The sequence below is a fragment of the Oncorhynchus masou genome, chromosome 29 (genome assembly GCF_036934945.1).
Source record: "Oncorhynchus masou masou isolate Uvic2021 chromosome 29, UVic_Omas_1.1, whole genome shotgun sequence".
NCBI classification, from domain to species: Eukaryota; Metazoa; Chordata; class Actinopteri; order Salmoniformes; family Salmonidae; genus Oncorhynchus; species Oncorhynchus masou.
This window is the reverse complement of record NC_088240.1, coordinates 99,095,823-99,115,431: the sequence shown is the minus strand read 5'-3', so window position 1 is coordinate 99,115,431 and position 19,609 is coordinate 99,095,823. Positions and strand designations below refer to the sequence as shown.

Sequence of the window (19,609 nt, the reverse complement as noted above, 5' to 3'; positions counted from 1 at the left end):
TATGTAAATAATGTGAAATAATTAAGCTTTAAATTAATGTAGCCTCCATGGATTTTGAATACAGGTGTGTGAACTGGCAAAACATTTCAATTTGTGAATGAATGTGCATTTTCTTCAGTAATCACTACCATTTTCAACCAGGTCCATAAAAATGTTAGGCTAATAGTATGCTATAAACTGTGATATACATTATAAACATTCCAAGGAATAAAAGAAACAGTCAGTCAATCAATACACATTTGCAAAGTTTATTTTTTTGCAATAACAGTGTTGTCATTATTGATCGGTGACAATGCATCCACATATCATCCATTGATTGCATCTTCTACATGTTAGGTTTCTCATTAAAAAAACTACCAATGGGAATCAATTGCAGCCTTCTTCTCTGTTCGTACAAAAATAAATCTTTCCATCTCGTCATGAGTGATCCATTAAATCCCATCCACGCAGATTGAAGCTGTCCAAGCCAGCCAAAGTAAACACCCTCTCCCCAGCCTTCCATACAGGCTATAGCTGAGTGTAGGATGTTTACAGTAACTACACTCAGAATGGAGAAGCTAGGATACTCTTCCATTTCCACAGCAGTAGAACTGGAAGTAAAGCGCACTCACTTGTGTCTGGGAAACACCAGATGTACAAACAATAACATTCAGTTATTTAAATGAAGATGCAAACCTGAGGTTGGTAGCATCTTAATAGGGTAGGACAGGCTTGTGGTAATGGCTGGAGCAGAATGGTATCAAATACATCAAACATATGCCATTCCATTCATGCAGTTCTGGCCATTATTATGAGCCATCCTCCCCTGGTCCAAATCCACTTTTACTTGCAACCGCTTCCCTCATCCACTCCGCCATACATACATCACTGGAGGGTTTACTCCAAGTGATGGGAGGAAGAGAAGGTGCTAATTTTGACTGGAATGCAGACCTAGATCTACAAACAACAACACTGGTCTAGGAGTCTGCGGAAGAATGGAGCAGCAAACACCCTACTGAAAGCTAGAACATGTACATCACAGCTTCCAGTCGGGGATGTTTACAGTACCAGGCAACCAATCTTGACAACACACTGAACATATCTGTAAAGATGATACTACTGTATACAGTCTGTCACTGACAATAGCAGCTAAGGAAATTGGAATTGAACTTTGACCTTGGTCGCCCCCTACAGGGCTGTGAGAACATGAACAAGTCAAATAAGACAATAATGACAAGTTTATCTATCCATATATTACAACATTCAGTGTTGTTGTTATTCCATTGACTATGTCTCTCTCATATGGTGTCATTTTAGAAACAGCAGAGATGGCGTTGGATTGACGTTGGATTTCAACGATCTGCCAGAATAATGGTGTAACTAACTCAGAACCTGGGTTGTGTGAAAAATATTAAATTTCAAATCTTTATCTGCATTATTACATTTTTTTCAGAGCCCTGCTACATCATAAGTCTAAAAACAAACTAGTTAGGAACATTAGGTAACAAAAAAATAGTTATAGCATTTGATAAATTCAATCAGCATTTAGAACAAGCTTCCTAGAAAATAGAGAAGCGAGCTTGCTTGACTTTAATATATGCGGTTTTTAAAAGAACGAAACGAACTTGTACTGCTTGCTCCCGCTAGTGCTGCTAACCTCTGCAGAGTGCAATCAAGCACAAAGCTAGCAAGCTAACACGGGCAGAAGTAAACTGGAGAAAGGCCGACAAGTAGCTTCACAATATTAAACGTAAACATGGATTACTAGGTAGCGAACTACGGTTCTCTACTTGGTTTTAGTCGCCCGTCATTTAGCTAACTGACTTGCAAGCAAAAACATAGTCAAAAAGTAATCTAGCAGATTAGCATATCCAACTAGCCAGCTGTGTTATCCTTTCGAGTAAAGTCAAACATGCTAGCCAGCTGAGCTATCCTTCCGAGTAAAGTCAAACTCCTTCAGGCTTACTAGCGAGGCTATGCTCCGCTCAGACTGTCCTCCCCGTGACCACGCATAGAATAAACCAAGTACCGCGAAAACGAAACGACACTGAAGCCACACCATACGAGAATATCTCGTCGTTTTAAAGCACAACAGTTAAGTTTACCTCCGCCATTCTGTTTCCTTCTGTGTGGCGCTTGTCTTTAGCATGACCTTTAGTTACCCGACACTAATATTGACGTAATTGTCATGGAAACAGAACTCCGCCTGCTTCGTGGATTCGCGTACGTTCGAAAATGACCACTGAGCTATAATAAGAAGTCAACGACAGTGGACAAAGAAAGAATAAAGCCACCTCTTCACCAAGATAACCCCTTTCATAAATAACATCGCAATAGGTCAATTCTCAAAGTAGGACGCACAGTACATTCACACGATGATACTACAACTGACTTCAATCAATATTTTACAGTAGCTGACTGAGGATGGTTTATATCATTACTGTACAAATGTTTCGATTCAATATCAAACACAGAAATGGCATAGGTGGAATATTTAAATAATGGTAGTAAAATGTAAAATGCAATACACACTGTAAATGTATTATCTTAGCCCATATAGCCTGGTCTGTGAAATTTGTGGCATACATCCCCCTCAGCATTTATCCTTATTTTATTGTCAATTGTTGTCCTTACAGCAAAAAGCCATACATTTTTAGACTTATTTCTTAGAACAAAACCAAATTGTTTAACAGCAACCAAAATATAATAATTATCATGCTAATGCACTGAAAAGCCCAAAAGCTACTTAAAAACATTATTAAAGGTTCACTTGGATATCTTGAGAAAACAATGATCCAACTTGTTATTAATGCAGCTTTTATAACCTTGAAGAAAGAAGAACAGATCACAGGAATCTGATAATCAAACGTCATGAGTAGAATATAAGGATCACATCTAGCTCACTCCAACATTTAGACCCACGTTAGACCCATAAGCACATTATCATTGCAAGCCATATGATTCCGATATCAAGTACATACATATTTTTTTTTCCTTTATTTAACTAGGCAAGTCAGTTAAGAACAAATTCTTATTTTCAATGACAGCCTAGGAACAGTGGGTTAACTGCCTGTTCAGGGGCAGAATGACAGATTTGTACCATGTCAGCTCGGGGATTCGAACTTGCAACCTTTCGGTTACTAGTCCAACGCTCTAAACACTAGGCTACGCTGCCGCCCCTCCACTCTAACCACTAGGCTACGCTGCCGCCCCTATCAAATATCAACTGTTGAATTAACCAATAACAAATAAATAACCCTGGTAAGAATAGTTGTTGCCCCGGGCAAATCGCCATTTCTTACTTTGATCTATGGAGCATAAGGTTGGAGTCCGTCTAATTCCAATGACTTGAATCTCACTGAAGCATGCATGCTGCTGTTGTTTTACGTCAGTAAATGATGGTTTGTTATCTGTAAATGTCTGTTATCAGGCTGTCAGTCCTGAAACGTTGCATCCATTGATGAGAGGGTGAGAAGGTTTCAGGCTGGCAGCTCCACGGCCCCCTCCTCCTCTCCATCCCCGCGGTTGGCACGGATCTCGACGAGGGTGCGGGCGAAGTGGCTCCAGTCCTCAGGGTGTGGCACTGCCAGCTACAGGAGACAAACACGGTCAGTCACATATCAAATCAAATCAAATCTAATGTTATTGGTCACATACACATGGTTAGCAGATGTTATTGCGAGCGTAGCGAAATGCTTATGCTTCTAGATCCGACAGTGCAGCAATATCTAACAGGTAATATCTAACAAATTCCACAACGAAACCTAATACACACAATCTAGTAAAGGAATGGGACAAGAATATATAAGTATAAAATATATGGATGAGCATATATATGAAGAAAAAAAACTGAAAAACAATTGGATAGAAACAACAGTAGGCTAACTAATGTATCACATTTCAGCAAAGAAGTGAATAAGAATCCAAGGCACAACAACAAGGCCACGAGTTCCATCTTGTTTCAGCTACAGCACCCATTCTCTCATCGTTCGAACCCTTTAAATGATGGACTTAATTATTTCACCTCTCCCACATCGTAGATCCAGACACGTCCCTCCGAGTCACCCACGGCAACCTCTCTGCCTCCCGACGCCCATCTCACACGGTTCAGAGCACACGCCCCCTCGATCGTCACACTCGCTGTGGGCACCTTTAAAAAGAAAAGCGTCATATTATCTTACAACCACATACCAACAACAGATAGCTATGTAGAAATATGATCAAATCCTATTCTGCATCATACACATCCAGACCAGGATAAAAGAAAGCTGTACAGTGGTAAACAATTAACTAATAAAAACCGTCATGGAGAAGAACGAGCTGGAGGAGACTGCCCAGAACAGAGTGTGATGGAGAGGAACGAGCTGGAGGAGACTGCCCAGAACAGTGTGATGGAGAGGAATGAGCTGGAGGAGACCGCCCAGAACAGAGTGTGATGGAGAGGAACGAGCTGGAGGAGACCGCCCAGAACAGAGTGTGATGGAGAGGAACAAGCTGGAGGAGACTGCCCAGAACAGTGTGATGGAGAGGAATGAGCTGGAGGAGACCGCCCAGAACAGAGTGTGATGGACAGGAGTTGTCGATGACCTATGCTCCCAAAGAACAGGATGGGATGGAAGTAAAGTAACCAATGAGAGGTGACTCACCTCAGTGTCATTGATGATGGTTCCACAGGTCCAAATGACCCATCCCATCCACGGAGGAAAGAGGGCCGGATGCACAGGGGACCAACTGACATCATGACATAGTCTGCATTATCCTCAAATGAGTACAGTGGCTTGATGAGGTTCCACAGGACCAAAAGAACCCATCCCATCCACGGAAGGCTATTCCATTCGGATGCACAGAGACAGACACAGAAAGAACAGCAAATTCAAATTCTATTCTGAATTCTATTCCATTCTAATTCTAGAGACAGACACAGAAAGAACAGCAAATTCAAATTCTATTCTGGCTTGTTGTGCTGGATTCTACAGAGACAGACACAGAAAGAACAACAAATTCAAATTCTATTCTACGAGAATTCTATTCCATTCTAATTCTACAGAGACAGACACAGAAAGAACAACAAATTCAAATTCTATTCTACGAGAATTCTATTCCATTCTAATTCTACAGAGACAGCGCAAGAATGCTGCTACTGCTGAGGGTTCTTTGGGGCCTTAGGTGGCAGTTATAACTGTCTTGTAATTGTTAGTTTAAAATGTAGATCAGGGAACAGGGGCAACACCCTGAGTAGAGTAATGTGACTTGTCTTACCTTGATTGACCACAGTTTTACAGTCCAGTCAAAGGAGGACGTGATGAAGAGGTGTGAGAAGTCGACAGTGCCCACAGCGTTATGGCAGCTGATCCCAGTCACTGGGCCCTGGTGCCCCTCAAACATCTCAGCTATACCTGCTTTACTGCACACAACAACATAACAAGGCATTCACCTAAGTACATTCAATGAGCCTTAAGATAAAGCTTTCATTCCAGATACCGTAGGTTGGTTGGTCGAAGGACACACACATATCGCAAACATCTTGCGCTGTTTTCATCGGAAACATAAATAACATCAACTTCATGAGGTTGCATTCATTTGTAACAATAAAAAACATTGTAAAATATAGATAATGTGAGAGACTGACATTACACACATCCCCCAGTGTCGTGTGCTGTTTCTATGGAAACGTGAAGACACATTCATGTTATAAATAAGTGTCCCTGTTGAGCCTCAGCTCACTAACCTGCCGTGGCGGGAGGCAGAGTACACCATCCCTTCCTCGCTTCCCACCACGTAGTTGTTAACATCTCCGGCAGGGAAGGCCATTCCTGTTACTGCTACGGGCTTGGACTTATTGTAGACCAGCTCCATACTCTCCTGTTAAATGCAGGCTCATATAGTTTACCTCAATAAACATGGAACAAAGACAAATACTAGTCCTTTTCTTTATGGATAAAAAAATAATTTATTTAGATAAATTCTCTGAGGAGAATTAATAGGAGTTTATTGCGATACATACGTCTCAAATGGCACCCTATTCCCTTTATAGTGCACTACTACCCAATGGACCCTGGACAAAAGTAGTGCACTACTACCCAATGGACCCTGGACAAAAGTAGTGCACTACTACCCAATGGACCCTGGTCAAAAGTAGTGCACTACTACCCAATGGATCCTGGTCAAAAGTAGTGCACTACTACCCAATGGACCCTGGTCAAAAGTAGTGCACTACTACCCAATGGACCCTGGTCAAAAGTAGTGCACTACTACCCAATGGACCCTGGTCAAAAGTAGTGCACTACTACCCAATGGACCCTGGTCAAAAGTAGTGCACTACTACCCAATGGACCCTGGTCAAAAGTAGTGCACTACTACCCAATGGACCCTGGTCAAAAGTAGTGCACTACTACCCAATGGACCCTGGTCAAAAGTAGTGCACTACTACCCAATGGACCCAAAAGTAGTGCACTACTACCCAATGGACCCTGGACAAAAGTAGTGCACTACTACCCAATGGACCCTGGTCAAAAGTAGTGCACTATAACGGGAATAGGGGGTCATTTAGGAAGCAGCCTTATGCCCCTCTGCTCACCTGTGGCTGAGAGAGCATGTCTAGACTCCAGGAGCACATCTTCCCATCAGTAGACACTGTTATCAGGTTGTTGGCGTTCTGGGTACCCACCACATTCACACAGTACACTGGATGCTAGAGGAAAAAACAGTAGGTCGGTTCTTAGATATGTTACCACAAATCTAACGTTGTTCCCCAGACACTTCTTCCCAACAATCCTTATACGCAATTGGCCTGGGGATGAGGTTAACACAAATCTGTTTGACATCTTTTAGAATTTGTTTAAAAAAGGAAAAGCCAAACAAACAAGCTTGAATCAGAGATCAGGGGGAGATCAGTGTCTGTTAGCTTACAGTGTGTGGAGGGAGGTGTCTGTTGCCTTACAGTGTGTGGAGGGAGGTGTCTGTTAACTTACAGTGTGTGGAGGGAGGTGTCTGTTAGTTTACAGTGTGTGGAGGGAGGTGTCTGTTAGTTTACAGTGTGTGGAGGGAGGTGTCTGTTAACTTACAGTGTGTGGAGGGAGGTGTCTGTTAGTTTATAGTGTGTGGAGGGAGGTGTCTGTTAACTTACAGTGTGTGGAGGGAGGTGTCTGCTAGTTTACAGTGTGTGGAGGGAGGTGTCTGTTAACTTAGTGTGTGGTGGGAGGTGTCTGTTAGTTTACAGTGTGTAGAGGGAGGTGTCTGTTAGTTTATAGTGTGTGGAGGGAGGTGTCTGTTAACTTACAGTGTGTGGAGGGAGGTGTCTGTTAACTTACAGTGTGTGGAGGGAGGTGTCTGTTAACTTACAGTGCGTGGAGGGAAGTGTCTGTTAACTTACAGTGTGTAGAGGGAGGTGTCTGTTAGTTTACAGTGTGTGGAGGGAGGTGTCTGTTAGTTTACAGTGTGTGGAGGGAGGTGTCTGTTAGTTTACAGTGTGTGGAGGGAGGTGTCTGTTAGTTTACAGTGTGTAGAGGGAGGTGTCTGTTAGTTTACAGTGTGTAGAGGGAGGTGTCTGTTAGTTTACAGTGTGTGGAGGGAGGTGTCTGTTAGTTTACAGTGTGTGGAGGGAGGTGTCTGTTAGTTTACAGTGTGTGGAGGGAGGTGTCTGTTAGTTTACAGTGTGTGGAGGGAGGTGTCTGTTAGTTTACAGTGTGTGGAGGGAGGTGTCTGTTAGTTTACAGTGTGTGGAGGGAGGTGTCTGTTAGTTTACAGTGTGTAGAGGGAGGTGTCTGTTAACTTACAGTGTGTGGAGGGAGGTGTCTGTTAGTTTACAGTGTGTAGAGGGAGGTGTCTGTTAACTTACAGTGTGTAGAGGGAGGTGTCTGTTAACTTACAGTGTGTGGACGGAGGTGTCTGTTAGTTTACAGTGTGTGGAGGGAGGTGTCTGTTAACATACAGTGTGTGGAGGGAGGTGTCTGCTAGTTTACAGTGTGTCAAGGGAGGTGTCTGCTAGTTTACAGTGTGTGGAGGGAGGTGTCTGTTAGTTTACAGTGTGTGGAGGGAGGTGTCTGTTAGTTTACAGTGTGTAGAGGGAGGTGTCTGTTAGTTTACAGTGTGTAGAGGGAGGTGTAGATTAACTTACAGTGTGTAGAGGGAGGTGTCTGTTAACTTACAGTGTGTGGAGGGAGGTGTCTGTTAGTTTACAGTGTGTGGAGGGAGGTGTCTGTTAGTTTACAGTGTGTGGAGGGAGGTGTCTGTTAACTTACAGTGTGTGGAGGGAGATGTCTGTTAACTTACAGTGTGTGGACGGAGGTGTCTGTTAGCTTACAGTGTGTAGAGGGAGGTGTCTGTTAACTTACAGTGTGTGGAGGGAGGTGTCTGTTAACATACAGTGTATAGAGGGAGGTGTCTGTTAACTTACAGTGTGTAGAGGGAGGTGTCTGTTAACTTACAGTGTGTAGAGGGAGGTGTCTGTTAACTTACAGTGTGTGGACGGAGGTGTCTGTTAACTTATAGTGTGTGGAGGGAGGTGTCTGCTAGTTTACAGTGTGTAGAGGGAGGTGTCTGTTAACTTACAGTGTGTAGAGGGAGGTGTCTGTTAACTTACAGTGTGTGGACGGAGGTGTCTGTTAGCTTACAGTGTGTAGAGGGAGGTGTCTGTTAACTTACAGTGTGTGGAGGGAGGTGTCTGTTAAATTACAGTGTGTGGAGGGAGGTGTCTGCTAGTTTACAGTGTGGAGGGAGGTGTCTGCTAGTTTACAGTGTGTGGAGGGAGGTGTCTGTTAGTTTACAGTGTGTTGAGGGAGGTGTCTGTTAACTTACAGTGTGTAGAGGGAGGTGTCTGTTAACTTACAGTGTGAGGAGGGAGGTGTCTGTTAGTTTACAGTGCGTGGAGGGAGGTGTCTGTTAACTTACAGTGTGTGGAGGGAGGTGTCTGTTAACTTACAGTGTGTGGAGGGAGGTGTCTGCTAGTTTACAGTGTGTCGAGGGAGGTGTCTGTTAGTTTACAGTGTGTGGAGGGAGGTGTCTGCTAGTTTACAGTGTGCCGAGGGAGGTGTCTGCTAGTTTACAGTGTGTAGAGGGAGGTGTCTGTTAGTTTACAGTGTGTAGAGGGAGGTGTCTGTTAACTTACAGTGTGTAGAGGGAGGTGTCTGTTAACTTACAGTGTGTGGAGGGAGGTGTCTGTTAGTTTACAGTGCGTGGAGGGAGGTGTCTGCTAGTTTACAGTGTGCCGAGGGAGGTGTCTGCTAGTTTACAGTGTGTGGAGGGAGGTGTCTGTTAGTTTACAGTGTGTGGAGGGAGGTGTCTGTTAACTTACAGTGTGTAGAGGGAGGTGTCTGTTAGTTTATAGTGCGTGGAGGGAGGTGTCTGTTAACTTACAGTGTGTAGAGGGAGGTGTCTGTTAGTTTACAGTGCGTGGAGGGAGGTGTCTGCTAGTTTACAGTGTGCCGAGGGAGGTGTCTGCTAGTTTACAGTGTGTGGAGGGAGGTGTCTGTTAGTTTACAGTGTGTGGAGGGAGGTGTCTGTTAACTAACAGTGTGAGGAGGGAGGTGTCTGTTAGTTTACAGTGCGTGGAGGGAGGTGTCTGTTAACTTACAGTGTGTGGAGGGAGGTGTCTGTTAACTTACAGTGTGAGGAGGGAGGTGTCTGTTAACTTACAGTGTGTAGAGGGAGGTGTCTGTTAGTTTATAGTGCGTGGAGGGAGGTGTCTGTTAACTTACAGTGTGTAGAGGGAGGTGTCTGTTAACTTACAGTGTGTGGAGGGAGGTGTCTGTTAGTTTATAGTGCGTGGAGGGAGGTGTCTGTTAACTTACAGTGTGTAGAGGGAGGTGTCTGTTAACTTACAGTGTGAGGAGGGAGGTGTCTGTTAGTTTACAGTGCGTGGAGGGAGGTGTCTGTTAACTTACAGTGTGTAGAGGGAGGTGGTGTTAACTTACAGTGTGTAGAGGGAGGTGTCTGTTAACTTACAGTGTGTAGAGGGAGGTGCCTGTTAACTTACAGTGTGTAGAGGGAGGTGTCTGTTAACTTACAGTGTGTAGAGGGAGGTGTCTGTTAACTTACAGTGTGAGGAGGGAGGTGTCTGTTAGTTTATAGTGCGTGGAGGGAGGTGTCTGTTAACTTACAGTGTGTGGAGGGAGGTGTCTGTTAGTTTACAGTGCGTGGAGGGAGGTGTCTGCTAGTTTACAGTGTGCCGAGGGAGGTGTCTGCTAGTTTACAGTGTGTGGAGGGAGGTGTCTGTTAGTTTACAGTGTGTAGAGGGAGGTGTCTGTTAACTTACAGTGTGTAGAGGGAGGTGTCTGTTAACTTACAGTGTGTGGACGGAGGTGTCTGTTAGTTTACAGTGTGTGGAGGGAGGTGTCTGTTAACATACAGTGTGTGGAGGGAGGTGTCTGCTAGTTTACAGTGTGTCAAGGGAGGTGTCTGCTAGTTTACAGTGTGTGGAGGGAGGTGTCTGTTAGTTTACAGTGTGTGGAGGGAGGTGTCTGTTAGTTTATAGTGTGTAGAGGGAGGTGTCTGTTAGTTTACAGTGTGTAGAGGGAGGTGTAGATTAACTTACAGTGTGTAGAGGGAGGTGTCTGTTAACTTACAGTGTGTGGAGGGAGGTGTCTGTTAGTTTACAGTGTGTGGAGGGAGGTGTCTGTTAGTTTACAGTGTGTGGAGGGAGGTGTCTGTTAACTTACAGTGTGTAGAGGGAGATGTCTGTTAACTTACAGTGTGTGGACGGAGGTGTCTGTTAGCTTACAGTGTGTAGAGGGAGGTGTCTGTTAACTTACAGTGTGTGGAGGGAGGTGTCTGTTAACATACAGTGTATAGAGGGAGGTGTCTGTTAACTTACAGTGTGTAGAGGGAGGTGTCTGTTAACTTACAGTGTGTAGAGGGAGGTGTCTGTTAACTTACAGTGTGTGGACGGAGGTGTCTGTTAACTTATAGTGTGTGGAGGGAGGTGTCTGCTAGTTTACAGTGTGTAGAGGGAGGTGTCTGTTAACTTACAGTGTGTAGAGGGAGGTGTCTGTTAACTTACAGTGTGTGGACGGAGGTGTCTGTTAGCTTACAGTGTGTAGAGGGAGGTGTCTGTTAACTTACAGTGTGTGGAGGGAGGTGTCTGTTAAATTACAGTGTGTGGAGGGAGGTGTCTGCTAGTTTACAGTGTGTCGAGGGAGGTGTCTGCTAGTTTACAGTGTGTGGAGGGAGATGTCTGTTAGTTTACAGTGTGTAGAGGGAGGTGTCTGTTAACTTACAGTGTGTAGAGGGAGGTGTCTGTTAACTTACAGTGTGAGGAGGGAGGTGTCTGTTAGTTTACAGTGCGTGGAGGGAGGTGTCTGTTAACTTACAGTGTGTGGAGGGAGGTGTCTGTTAACTTACAGTGTGTGGAGGGAGGTGTCTGCTAGTTTACAGTGTGTCGAGGGAGGTGTCTGTTAGTTTACAGTGTGTGGAGGGAGGTGTCTGCTAGTTTACAGTGTGCCGAGGGAGGTGTCTGCTAGTTTACAGTGTGTAGAGGGAGGTGTCTGTTAGTTTACAGTGTGTAGAGGGAGGTGTCTGTTAACTTACAGTGTGTAGAGGGAGGTGTCTGTTAACTTACAGTGTGTGGAGGGAGGTGTCTGTTAGTTTACAGTGCGTGGAGGGAGGTGTCTGCTAGTTTACAGTGTGCCGAGGGAGGTGTCTGCTAGTTTACAGTGTGTGGAGGGAGGTGTCTGTTAGTTTACAGTGCGTGGAGGGAGGTGTCTGTTAACTTACAGTGTGTGGAGGGAGGTGTCTGTTAACTTACAGTGTGTGGAGGGAGGTGTCTGCTAGTTTACAGTGTACCGAGGGAGGTGTCTGTTAGTTTACAGTGCGTGGAGGGAGGTGTCTGCTAGTTTACAGTGTGCCGAGGGAGGTGTCTGCTAGTTTACAGTGTGTGGAGGGAGGTGTCTGTTAGTTTACAGTGTGTGGAGGGAGGTGTCTGTTAACTAACAGTGTGAGGAGGGAGGTGTCTGTTAGTTTACAGTGCGTGGAGGGAGGTGTCTGTTAACTTACAGTGTGTGGAGGGAGGTGTCTGTTAACTTACAGTGTGAGGAGGGAGGTGTCTGTTAACTTACAGTGTGTAGAGGGAGGTGTCTGTTAGTTTATAGTGCGTGGAGGGAGGTGTCTGTTAACTTACAGTGTGTAGAGGGAGGTGTCTGTTAACTTACAGTGTGAGGAGGGAGGTGTCTGTTAGTTTATAGTGCGTGGAGGGAGGTGTCTGTTAACTTACAGTGTGTAGAGGGAGGTGTCTGTTAACTTACAGTGTGAGGAGGGAGGTGTCTGTTAGTTTACAGTGCGTGGAGGGAGGTGTCTGTTAACTTACAGTGTGTAGAGGGAGGTGTCTGTTAACTTACAGTGTGTAGAGGGAGGTGTCTGTTAACTTACAGTGTGTAGAGGGAGGTGCCTGTTAACTTACAGTGTGTAGAGGGAGGTGTCTGTTAACTTACAGTGTGTAGAGGGAGGTGTCTGTTAACTTACAGTGTGAGGAGGGAGGTGTCTGTTAGTTTATAGTGCGTGGAGGGAGGTGTCTGTTAACTTACAGTGTGTGGAGGGAGGTGTCTGTTAGTTTACAGTGCGTGGAGGGAGGTGTCTGCTAGTTTACAGTGTGCCGAGGGAGGTGTCTGCTAGTTTACAGTGTGTGGAGGGAGGTGTCTGTTAGTTTACAGTGCGTGGAGGGAGGTGTCTGTTAACTTACAGTGTGTAGAGGGAGGTGTCTGTTAACTTACAGTGTGTGGAGGGAGGTGTCTGTTAGTTTACAGTGCGTGGAGGGAGGTGTCTGTTAACTTACAGTGTGTAGAGGGAGGTGTCTGTTAACTTACAGTGTGTGGAGGGAGGTGTCTGTTAGTTTACAGTGTGTGGAGGGAGGTGTCTGCTAGTTTACAGTGTGTGGAGGGAGGTGTCTGTTAGTTTACAGTGCGTGGAGGGAGGTGTCTGTTAGTTTACAGTGTGTGGAGGGAGGTGTCTGCTAGTTTACAGTGTGTAGAGGGAGGTGTCTGTTAGTTTACAGTGCGTGGAGGGAGGTGTCTGTTAACTTACAGTGTGTGGAGGGAGGTGTCTGCTAGTTTACAGTGCGTGGAGGGAGTGTCTGTTAGTTTACAGTGCGTGGAGGGAGGTGTCTGTTAACTTACAGTGTGTGGAGGGAGGTGTCTGCTAGTTTACAGTGTGTAGAGGGAGGTGTCTGTTAGTTTACAGTGCGTGGAGGGAGGTGTCTGTTAACTTACAGTGTGTGGAGGGAGGTGTCTGTTAACTAACAGTGTGTGGAGGGAGGTGTCTGTTAACTTACAGTGTGTGGAGGGAGGTGTCTGTTAACTTACAGTGTGTGGAGGGAGGTGTCTGTTAACTTACAGTGTGTAGAGGGAGGTGTCTGTTAACTTACAGTGTGTGGAGGGAGGTGTCTGTTAGTTTACAGTGTGTGGAGGGAGGTGTCTGCTAGTTTACAGTGTGTGGAGGGAGGTGTCTGTTAGTTTACAGTGCGTGGAGGGAGGTGTCTGTTAGTTTACAGTGCGTGGAGGGAGGTGTCTGTTAACTTACAGTGTGTGGAGGGAGGTGTCTGCTAGTTTACAGTGCGTGGAGGGAGTGTCTGTTAGTTTACAGTGCGTGGAGGGAGGTGTCTGTTAACTTACAGTGTGTGGAGGGAGGTGTCTGTTAACTTACAGTGTGTGGAGGGAGGTGTCTGTTAACTTACAGTGTGTGGAGGGAGGTGTCTGTTAACTTACAGTGTGTGGAGGGAGGTGTCTGTTAACTTACAGTGTGTGGAGGGAGGTGTCTGTTAACTTACAGTGTGTGGAGGGAGGTGTCTGTTAACCTACAGTGTGAGGAGGGAGGTGTCTGTTAACTTACAGTGTGTGGAGGGAGGTGTCTGTTAACTTACAGTGTGAGGAGGGAGGTGTCTGTTAGTTTACAGTGTGTGGAGGGAGGTGTCTGTTAACTTACAGTGTGAGGAGGGAGGTGTCTGTTAGTTTACAGTGCGTGGAGGGAGGTGTCTGTTAACTTACAGTGTGTGGAGGGAGGTGTCTGTTAACTTACAGTGTGTGGAGGGAGGTGTCTGTTAGTTTACAGTGCGTGGAGGGAGGTGTCTGTTAGTTTACAGTGTGAGGAGGGAGGTGTTTGTTAGTTTACAGTGCGTGGAGGGAGGTGTCTGTTAACTTACAGTGTGTGGAGGGAGGTGTCTGCTAGTTTACAGTGCGTGGAGGGAGTGTCTGTTGGTTTACAGTGCGTGGAGGGAGGTGTCTGTTAACTTACAGTGTGTGGAGGGAGGTGTCTGCTAGTTTACAGTGTGTAGAGGGAGGTGTCTGTTAGTTTACAGTGCGTGGAGGGAGGTGTCTGTTAACTTACAGTGTGTGGAGGGAGGTGTCTGTTAACTTACAGTGTGAGGAGGGAGGTGTCTGTTAGTTTACAGTGTGTAGAGGGAGGTGTCTGTTAACTTACAGTGTGTGGAGGGAGGTGTCTGTTAACTTACAGTGTGAGGAGGGAGGTGTCTGTTAGTTTATAGTGCGTGGAGGGAGGTGTCTGTTAACTTACAGTGTGTGGAGGGAGGTGTCTGTTAGTTTACAGTGCGTGGAGGGAGGTGTCTGCTAGTTTACAGTGTGCCGAGGGAGGTGTCTGCTAGTTTACAGTGTGTGGAGGGAGGTGTCTGTTAGTTTACAGTGCGTGGAGGGAGGTGTCTGTTAACTTACAGTGTGTAGAGGGAGGTGTCTGTTAACTTACAGTGTGTGGAGGGAGGTGTCTGTTAGTTTACAGTGCGTGGAGGGAGGTGTCTGTTAACTTACAGTGTGTAGAGGGAGGTGTCTGTTAACTTACAGTGTGTGGAGGGAGGTGTCTGTTAGTTTACAGTGCGTGGAGGGAGGTGTCTGTTAACTTACAGTGTGTAGAGGGAGGTGTCTGTTAACTTACAGTGTGTGGAGGGAGGTGTCTGTTAGTTTACAGTGCGTGGAGGGAGGTGTCTGTTAACTTACAGTGTGTAGAGGGAGGTGTCTGTTAACTTACAGTGTGTGGAGGGAGGTGTCTGTTAGTTTACAGTGTGTGGAGGGAGGTGTCTGTTAGTTTACAGTGTGTGGAGGGAGGTGTCTGTTAGTTTACAGTGCGTGGAGGGAGGTGTCTGTTAGTTTACAGTGTGTGGAGGGAGGTGTCTGCTAGTTTACAGTGTGTAGAGGGAGGTGTCTGTTAGTTTACAGTGCGTGGAGGGAGGTGTCTGTTAACTTACAGTGTGTGGAGGGAGGTGTCTGTTAACTAACAGTGTGTGGAGGGAGGTGTCTGTTAACTTACAGTGTGTGGAGGGAGGTGTCTGTTAACTTACAGTGTGTGGAGGGAGGTGTCTGTTAACTTACAGTGTGTAGAGGGAGGTGTCTGTTAACTTACAGTGTGTGGAGGGAGGTGTCTGTTAGTTTACAGTGTGTGGAGGGAGGTGTCTGCTAGTTTACAGTGTGTGGAGGGAGGTGTCTGTTAGATTACAGTGCGTGGAGGGAGGTGTCTGTTAGTTTACAGTGCGTGGAGGGAGGTGTCTGTTAACTTACAGTGTGTGGAGGGAGGTGTCTGTTAGTTTACAGTGCGTGGAGGGGTGTCTGTTAGTTTACAGTGTGTGGAGGGAGGTGTCTGTTAACTTACAGTGTGTGGAGGGAGGTGTCTGTTAACTTACAGTGTGTGGAGGGAGGTGTCTGTTAACTTACAGTGTGTGGAGGGAGGTGTCTGTTAACTTACAGTGTGTGGAGGGAGGTGTCTGTTAACTTACAGTGTGTGGAGGGAGGTGTCTGTTAACTTACAGTGTGTGGAGGGAGGTGTCTGTTAGTTTACAGTGTGAGGAGGGAGGTGTCTGTTAACTTACAGTGTGTGGAGGGAGGTGTCTGTTAACTTACAGTGTGAGGAGGGAGGTGTCTGTTAGTTTACAGTGTGTGGAGGGAGGTGTCTGTTAACTTACAGTGTGAGGAGGAGGTGTCTGTTAGTTTACAGTGCGTGGAGGGAGGTGTCTGTTAACTTACAGTGTGTGGAGGGAGGTGTCTGTTAACTTACAGTGTGTGGAGGGAGGTGTCTGTTAGTTTACAGTGCGTGGAGGGAGGTGTCTGTTAGTTTACAGTGTGAGGAGGGAGGTGTTTGTTAGTTTACAGTGTGTGGAGGGAGGTGTCTGTTAACTTACAGTGTGTGGAGGGAGGTGTCTGCTAGTTTACAGTGCGTGGAGGGAGTGTCTGTTGGTTTACAGTGTGGAGGGAGGTGTCTGTTAACTTACAGTGTGTGGAGGGAGGTGTCTGCTAGTTTACAGTGTGTAGAGGGAGGTGTCTGTTAGCTTACAGTGCGTGGAGGGAGGTGTCTGTTAACTTACAGTGTGTGGAGGGAGGTGTCTGTTAACTTACAGTGTGTGGAGGGAGGTGTCTGTTAGTTTACAGTGTGTAGAGGGAGGTGTCTGTTAACTTACAGTGTGTGGAGGGAGGTGTCTGTTAACTTACAGTGTGAGGAGGGAGGTGTCTGTTAGTTTATAGTGCGTGGAGGGAGGTGTCTGTTAACTTACAGTGTGTGGAGGGAGGTGTCTGTTAGTTTACAGTGCGTGGAGGGAGGTGTCTGCTAGTTTACAGTGTGCCGAGGGAGGTGTCTGCTAGTTTACAGTGTGTGGAGGGAGGTGTCTGTTAGTTTACAGTGCGTGGAGGGAGGTGTCTGTTAACTTACAGTGTGTAGAGGGAGGTGTCTGTTAACTTACAGTGTGTGGAGGGAGGTGTCTGTTAGTTTACAGTGCGTGGAGGGAGGTGTCTGTTAACTTACAGTGTGTAGAGGGAGGTGTCTGTTAACTTACAGTGTGTGGAGGGAGGTGTCTGTTAGTTTACAGTGCGTGGAGGGAGGTGTCTGTTAACTTACAGTGTGTAGAGGGAGGTGTCTGTTAACTTACAGTGTGTGGAGGGAGGTGTCTGTTAGTTTACAGTGCGTGGAGGGAGGTGTCTGTTAACTTACAGTGTGTAGAGGGAGGTGTCTGTTAACTTACAGTGTGTGGAGGGAGGTGTCTGTTAGTTTACAGTGTGTGGAGGGAGGTGTCTGCTAGTTTACAGTGTGTGGAGGGAGGTGTCTGTTAGTTTACAGTGCGTGGAGGGAGGTGTCTGTTAGTTTACAGTGTGTGGAGGGAGGTGTCTGTTAGTTTACAGTGTGTAGAGGGAGGTGTCTGTTAGTTTACAGTGCGTGGAGGGAGGTGTCTGTTAACTTACAGTGTGTGGAGGGAGGTGTCTGCTAGTTTACAGTGCGTGGAGGGAGTGTCTGTTAGTTTACAGTGCGTGGAGGGAGGTGTCTGTTAACTTACAGTGTGTGGAGGGAGGTGTCTGCTAGTTTACAGTGTGTAGAGGGAGGTGTCTGTTAGTTTACAGTGCGTGGAGGGAGGTGTCTGTTAACTTACAGTGTGTGGAGGGAGGTGTCTGTTAGTTTACAGTGTGTAGAGGGAGGTGTCTGTTAACTTACAGTGTGTAGAGGGAGGTGTCTGTTAACTTACAGTGTGTGGACGGAGGTGTCTGTTAGTTTACAGTGTGTGGAGGGAGGTGTCTGTTAAGTTTACAGTGTGTGGAGGGAGGTGTCTGCTAGTTTACAGTGTGTCAAGGGAGGTGTCTGCTAGTTTACAGTGTGTGGAGGGAGGTGTCTGTTAGTTTACAGTGTGTGGAGGGAGGTGTCTGTTAGTTTACAGTGTGTAGAGGGAGGTGTCTGGTTTACAGTGTGGAGGTGTCTGTTAACTTACAGTGTGTGGAGGGAGGTGTCTGTTAACTTACAGTGTGTGGAGGGAGGTGTCTGTTAGTTTACAGTGTGTGGAGGGAGGTGTCTGTTAGTTTACAGTGTGTGGAGGGAGGTGTCTGTTAACTTACAGTGTGTAGAGGGAGGTGTCTGTTAACTTACAGTGTGTGGACGGAGGTGTCTGTTAGCTTACAGTGTGTAGAGGGAGGTGTCTGTTAACTTACAGTGTGTGGAGGGAGGTGTCTGTTAACATACAGTGTATAGAGGGAGGTGTCTGTTAACTTACAGTGTGTAGAGGGAGGTGTCTGTTAACTTACAGTGTGTAGAGGGAGGTGTCTGTTAACTTACAGTGTGTGGACGGAGGTGTCTGTTAACTTATAGTGTGTGGAGGGAGGTGTCTGCTAGTTTACAGTGTGTAGAGGGAGGTGTCTGTTAACTTACAGTGTGTAGAGGGAGGTGTCTGTTAACTTACAGTGTGTGGACGGAGGTGTCTGTTAGCTTACAGTGTGTAGAGGGAGGTGTCTGTTAACTTACAGTGTGTGGAGGGAGGTGTCTGTTAAATTACAGTGTGTGGAGGGAGGTGTCTGCTAGTTTACAGTGTGTCGAGGGAGGTGTCTGCTAGTTTACAGTGTGTGGAGGGAGATGTCTGTTAGTTTACAGTGTGTAGAGGGAGGTGTCTGTTAACTTACAGTGTGTAGAGGGAGGTGTCTGTTAACTTACAGTGTGAGGAGGGAGGTGTCTGTTAGTTTACAGTGCGTGGAGGGAGGTGTCTGTTAACTTACAGTGTGTGGAGGGAGGTGTCTGTTAACTTACAGTGTGTGGAGGGAGGTGTCTGCTAGTTTACAGTGTGTCGAGGGAGGTGTCTGTTAGTTTACAGTGTGTGGAGGGAGGTGTCTGTTAGTTTACAGTGTGCCGAGGGAGGTGTCTGTTAGTTTACAGTGTGTAGAGGGAGGTGTCTGTTAGTTTACAGTGTGTAGAGGGAGGTGTCTGTTAACTTACAGTGAGTGGAGGGAGGTGTCTGTTAGTTTACAGTGTGTGGAGGGAGGTGTCTGTTAGTTTACAGTGCGTGGAGGGAGGTGTCTGCTAGTTTACAGTGTGCCGAGGGAGGTGTCTGCTAGTTTACAGTGTGTGGAGGGAGGTGTCTGTTAGTTTACAGTGCGTGGAGGGAGGTGTCTGTTAACTTACAGTGTGTGGAGGGAGGTGTCTGTTAGTTTATAGTGCGTGGAGGGAGGTGTCTGTTAACTTACAGTGTGTAGAGGGAGGTGTCTGTTAGTTTACAGTGCGTGGAGGGAGGTGTCTGCTAGTTTACAGTGTGCCGAGGGAGGTGTCTGCTAGTTTACAGTGTGTGGAGGGAGGTGTCTGTTAGTTTACAGTGTGTGGAGGGAGGTGTCTGGAGGTGTCTGTTAGTTTACAGTGCGTGGAGGGAGGTGTCTGTTAACTTACAGTGTGTGGAGGGAGGTGTCTGTTAACTTACAGTGTGAGGAGGGAGGTGTCTGTTAACTTACAGTGTGTAGAGGGAGGTGTCTGTTAGTTTATAGTGCGTGGAGGGAGGTGTCTGTTAACTTACAGTGTGTAGAGGGAGGTGTCTGTTAACTTACAGTGTGAGGAGGGAGGTGTCTGTTAGTTTATAGTGCGTGGAGGGAGGTGTCTGTTAACTTACAGTGTGTAGAGGGAGGTGTCTGTTAACTTACAGTGTGAGGAGGGAGGTGTCTGTTAGTTTACAGTGCGTGGAGGGAGGTGTCTGTTAACTTACAGTGTGTAGAGGGAGGTGTCTGTTAACTTACAGTGTGTGGAGGGAGGTGTCTGTTAAATTACAGTGTGTAGAGGGAGGTGACTGTTAAGTTACAGTGTGTAGAGGGAGGTGTCTGTTAACTTACAGTGTGTAGAGGGAGGTGTCTGTTAACTTACAGTGTGAGGAGGGAGGTGTCTGTTAGTTTACAGTGCGTGGAGGGAGGTGTCTGTT

At 46.2% G+C, this 19,609-nt stretch overlaps 1 pseudogene; it reads right to left on the bottom strand.

The window, feature by feature from the left end:
* Positions 1-2,572: 2,572 nt before the first annotated feature.
* LOC135521054 (cytoplasmic dynein 1 intermediate chain 1-like) overlaps positions 2,573-19,609 on the bottom strand; it is a 60,158-nt pseudogene continuing 43,121 nt past the window's right edge.